This window comes from Herpailurus yagouaroundi, unplaced genomic scaffold (genome assembly GCF_014898765.1).
Source record: "Herpailurus yagouaroundi ecotype Mexico unplaced genomic scaffold, PumYag 200, whole genome shotgun sequence".
NCBI lineage: Eukaryota > Metazoa > Chordata > Mammalia > Carnivora > Felidae > Herpailurus > Herpailurus yagouaroundi.
This window is the reverse complement of record NW_024412431.1, coordinates 1,678,305-1,683,979: the sequence shown is the minus strand read 5'-3', so window position 1 is coordinate 1,683,979 and position 5,675 is coordinate 1,678,305. Positions and strand designations below refer to the sequence as shown.

Sequence of the window (5,675 nt, the reverse complement as noted above, 5' to 3'; positions counted from 1 at the left end):
GATGTCACCAGACTTCCCCACAGAAATCCACACAAGGCTCTCTATCTCCCCTGTCATGGTGGAATCTGAACCTATAACCATGGCCACTGAAACTGTTCCCCCAGGGGCTATATCCCAGGATACAGTAGCTTGGGACACATCAGCCACAGCATCGGCGGCACAGACACACTCAGCTGTAACTCAGGGTTCTCTCCTGTCAGAGATGACTACTAGTGTGGACAGAGGTTCTGAAGATGAATCACCCACCAGCCTGTCCTCTGAGCAGGACATCAGCTCTCCATCTTCCCTGGTGCCTTTCCCTGCCATGACCTGGTCTTCTGCACTGTCCTCCACACTGCCAACCATTAATCCTTCTCCTGTTCCTGTCACCTCACCTCTCGCCCCTGGCCTGCTGACCCACAGCATGTGGAGCATGAGTTCAAAAGGTGTGACCAGTTCATCTTCAGTTCTGACCAGCACACTAGTGGATATCCAGACCATGTCTGAAGCCTCTACCACTACAGAGGCCAGTCGCCTTCCTGAAAACACAGCAGTGACCCTCGTGGGGACCCTAACTTCTGCATGGGAATCATACTCCTTGGCCTCAGCTGGGTCAGGGACAGCCATAGGGACATCTCCAGTTGAGACCTCCTCCTTTGATGTGGATGCCACAGCTTCCTCAACAATGCCTGACCTGTTGGGAACCACAGAGACTGAGATGCAGTCAATATCATCCCTGGCCCCAGAACCACGGGCAACCATCATGGCCCAGCACACCAGCTCAACACCAGAGGAAATCACTGTCCCTTCCAAGGTGTCCACTGGTCCTAATGCTGATGCGCCCAGGATACCCATCATGTCCCCAAGCAAAACATCCATCCCTGGCCTTGTTCAGCCCACGATGTCACCACACTTCTCTACAGGAATCACCACCAGGGTCTCTACCTCATCCATCATGGCAGAATCTGCACCTATAAACTTGGCCACTGAAACTGTTCCCCTGGGGGCTACATCCCAGGGCACAGTAGCCTGGGACACTTCAGCCACAGCATTAGGGGCACAGACACACTCGGCTGTGACTCAGAGTTCTCCACATTCAGCGGTGACCTCTAGTGTGGACAGAGGTTCTGAGGGTGAGTCACAAGTAAGCCCTTCCTCTGAGAGAGACATCAGCTCTCCATCTTCCCTAGTGTCTTTACCTGCCATGACCTCATCCTCTGGAGTGTCCCCCACGCTGCCACCTAGGAGTTTTTCTCCTGTTCCTGTCACCTCACCTCTCACCCCTGGCCTGCTGAAGATCCCCAGCACATGGAGCACAAGCTCGGAAGGTGTGATCAGTTCACCTTCAGGTCTGAGTCAGACCTCAGTGGAGATATGGGCCACGCCTGAAGCCTCTACCACTACAAGGTCTATCCACCTTCCCGAAAACACAGCAGTAACCCATGTGGGGACCCTCAGTTATGCACTGGAATCCCACTCCTCAGCCCCAGCTGGCTCAGAGCCAGGCACAGGGACGTCTCCAGTTGAGACCTCCTCCCTCCCTGGGGATGCCACAGCTTCCACACCAATGCCTGGCCTCTCTGGGACCACAGAGACTGAGACACAGTCAATGTCACCCCTGGCCCCAGAAACATGGGAAACGGTCATGTCCTGGCATACTAGTTCAGCTCCAGAGGCTATCAGCATCCTCTCTGAGGTGTCCACTGGGACTACCACTGAGGCATTCAAGACAGATGTCATTTCTTCTAGCAGGACATCCATCCCTTTCCCTGTTCAGACAACAATGTCACCAGACATCCCCACGGAAGTCAACACCAGGCTCTCTACCTCCCCTGTCATGGCGGAATCTGAACCTATAACCATGGCCACTGAAACCGTTCCCCCAGGGGCTACATCCCAGGACACAGTAGCCTGGGACACAACAGCCACAACATTAGGGGCACCGACACACTTGGCTGTGACTCAGGGTTTTCCACATTCAGTGGTGACCTCTAGTGTGGACAGAGATTATGAGGGTGAGTCACCCACCAGCCCTTCCTCTGAGCAGGACATCAGCTCTCCATCTTCCCTGGTGCCTTTACATGCTATGACCTCAGCCTGTGCAGTGTCCCCCACACTGCCAGCCAGTAGGCCTTCTCCTCTTGCTCCTGTCACCTCACCACCTCTCACCACTGGCCTGCCAACAATCCACAGCACGTGGGGCACGAGCACAGAAGGTGTGATCAGTTCACCCTCAGTTCTGACCAGCACGTTAGTGGACGCTTGGGCCACATCTGAAGCCTCTACCCCTACAGAGGCCATTCACCCTCCTGAATACACAGCAGTCACCCATGCGGCAACCCTCCATTCTGCCCAGGAATCCCACTCCTCGTCCCCAGCCTCATCAGAACCAGCCACAGGAACATCTCCAATCGAGACCTCCTCCATCGGTCAGGACACCACGGCTTCCACACCAATGCCTGGCCTCTTGGGAACCACAGAGAAGGAAACAGTGTCATCGTCATCCCTGGCCCCGGAACTGTGGGAATTGGACTCCTTTCGGCACACCAGCTCAGCCACGGAGGAAATCACCGTCCCCCCTGAGGTGTCCACAGGTTCTAGTGCTGAGGCCTCCAGGACAGACGTCATCTCCCACAGCAGGACATCCATCCCTGTCCCTTCTCAGCCCACAATGTCCCCTGACATCCCCATGGGAATCAACACCAGGCTCTCTACCTCCCTCATTGAGGCAGAATCTGTACATATAATCATGGCCACCAGAACAGTTTCCCCAGGAGCTACCTCCCAGGGCACACTCGCCTGGTCCACATCAGCCTCAGCCGGGCGGTCTCATATACACTCAGCAATAACTCAGGGTTCTCCACGCTCAGAGGTGACCACTAGCATGGAAAGAGTTTCTGAGAATGAGTCACACACAAGCCCTTCCTCTGAGCAAGACATCAATTCTCCATCTTCCCTGGTGCCTTTTCATGCCATGACCTCAACTTCTGCAGTGCCCCCCACGCTGCCAGCCACTGGTCCTTCTCTGGTTCCTGTCACCTCACCTCTCACCCCTGGCCTGATGAGGACCCCCAGCACGTGGGGCATGAGCTCAGAAGGGGTGACCAGTTCACCCTCAGGTCTGACCAGCATCTCAGTGGTGGAGACTCGGGCCACGTCTGAATACTCTACTGCTACAGAGGCCATTTCCCATGCCAAAAACACAGCGATGACTCACACGGGATCCCTCAGTTCCACATGGGAATCCCACTCCTCGGCCCCAAATGGCTCAGAGCCAGCCACAGGAATGTCTCCAGTCGAGACCTCCTCCCTCAGTGGGGACACCCTGGCTTCCACACAAAGGCCTGGCCTCTCTGGAACCACGGAGACTGAGATACAGTCCGCGTCGTCCCTGGCCCTGGAACCACGGGAAACCAGCACATCCTGGCACGTCAGCTCAGCCACAGAGGAAATCACCGTCCCTCCTAAGGTGTCCCCTGGTACTAGTCCTGAGGCCACCAGGACAGCCGTTATGTCCCCCAGCAGGACATCCATCCCTGGCCCTGGTCAGGCCACAGTGTCACCAGACATCCCCACAGAAATCAAAACCAGGCTCTCTACCTCCCCTGTCAAAGCAGAATCTGAACCTATAACAATGACCACTGAAACTGTCCCCCTGGGTGCTACATCCCAGGGCACACTAGCCTGGGACACATCAGCCACAGCATCAGGGGCACAGACACACTTGGTTGTGACTCAGGGTTCTTCACGCTCAGAGATGACCGCTAGCGTGGACACAGGTTCTGAGGATGCGTCACCCACCAGCCCTTCCTCTGAGCAAGACATCAGCTCTCCATCTTCCTTGATGCCTTTACCTGCCATGTCCTCGATTTCTGCAGTGTCTCCCACACTGCCAGCCACTAGCCCTTCTCCACCTGATCATGTCACCTCATCTCTCACCCCTGACCTGCTGACGATCCCCGGTACATGGGACATGAGCTTGGAAGGTGTGACCAGTTCACCCTCAGGTCTAAGCAGCACATTAGTGGACATCCGGACCTCATCTGAAGCCTCTTCCACTATAGAGGCCATTTACCTTCCTGAAAACACAGCAGTGACCCACGTGGGGACCCTCAGTTCTGTAGGGGATTCCCACTCCTCTGCCCCAGCTGGCTCAGAGACAGCCACAGGCATGTCTCCAGTTGAGACTTCTTCCCTCCGTGGGGATGCCACAGCCTCCATGCCGATGCCTGGCTTCTCTGGAACCACACAGACTGTGACATTGTCAGTGTCATCTCTGGCCCTGGAACCATGGGAAAGTGGCATGTATCCCCACACCAGCTCAGCTCCGGAGGAAAACACTGTCCCTTCCAAGGTGTCCACTGGTATTAGTCCTGAGGCCTCCAGAACAGCCGTCATCTCCCCTAAGGGAACATCCATCCCTGTCCCTATTTGGCCCACAATTTCAAAAGACTTCACCTCGAGAATCAACACCAAGCTCTCCACCTCCCCCGTCGTGGCAGAAGCTGCACCTAAAACCATGGCGACTGAAACTGTTCCCCTGGAGGCTACATCCCAGGGCACATTTCCTTGGAACACATCAGCCACAGCCTCAGGGGCTCATATGCACTCGGGTATGACTCAGGATTCTACAGGAGCAGAGATGACCACTAGTGCGGACAGAGGTTCTGAGGATGAGTCACGTACCAGCCCATCCTCTGAGCAGGACATCAGCTCTCCATTTCCCCTGGTGCCTTCCCATGCCATGACCTCAGCTTCTTCAGTGTCCAACACACTGCCAGCCAGTAGGCCTTTTCCTTCTGACTCTGTCACCTTACCTGTCACCACTGGCCTGCTGAGGTCCCACAGCACATGGGGTATGAGCTCAGAAAGTGTGACCAGTTCACCTTCAGGTCTGAGTCAGACCTCAGTGGAAATACAGGACACGTCTGAAGCCTCTACCACTGCCAAGTCCATTCACCCTCCTGAAAACACAGCAGTGACCCACGTGGGGACCCTCAGTACTGCATGGGAAGTCCACTCCTCAGCCCCAGCTGGCTCAACAACAGCCCCACACATGTCTCCAGTTGAAACCTTCTCCGTTGATGGAGACACCATGGCTCCCACACCAATGCCTGGCCTCTCTGGAACCATGGAGACTGACACACAGTCAACGTCGCCTCTCGCCCTGGAAATGAGGGAAACCATCATGTCCCAGCCCACCAGCTCAGCCCCAGAGGACATCAGCATCCCTTCTGAGGTCTTCACTGGGACCAGTGCTGAGGCCTCCAGGACAGACATCATGTCCCCCAGCAGGACATCTGTGCCTGGCCCTGTTCTGCCCACAATGTCACCAGACATCCCTATGGAATTCAACACTGGGCTTTCTACCTCTTCCCCTAGTGTTGACATTGGAAAAGTCACCATCATCACCAAGAAAGGTACTCTATGGCTATATCATAGGATACCCTTACCTTGGACACATTAACTACAGTTGGTGGCTGAGTGACTCACATTTTAGTGGGTGAGAGAGGATCCATAGCACGCAGATTGTTGCAAGGATACATTAAACAAGAGTTTCTTTTCTTTTCTTTTCTTTTTTCTTTTCTTTTCTTTTCTCTTTTCTTTTCTCTCTTTTCTTTCCTTTTCTCTCTTTTCTTTCTTTCTTTCTTTCTTTCTTTCTTTCTTTCTTTCTTTCTTTCTTTCTTTCTTTCTTT

General features: G+C 54.5%; 1 protein-coding gene across 3 annotated transcripts in view; it reads left to right on the top strand.

The window, feature by feature from the left end:
* The window catches only part of MUC16 (mucin 16, cell surface associated), a 92,318-nt gene that overhangs the window by 14,314 nt on the left and 72,329 nt on the right, over positions 1–5,675 (top strand). The gene's annotated exons all lie outside the window — the stretch shown is intronic.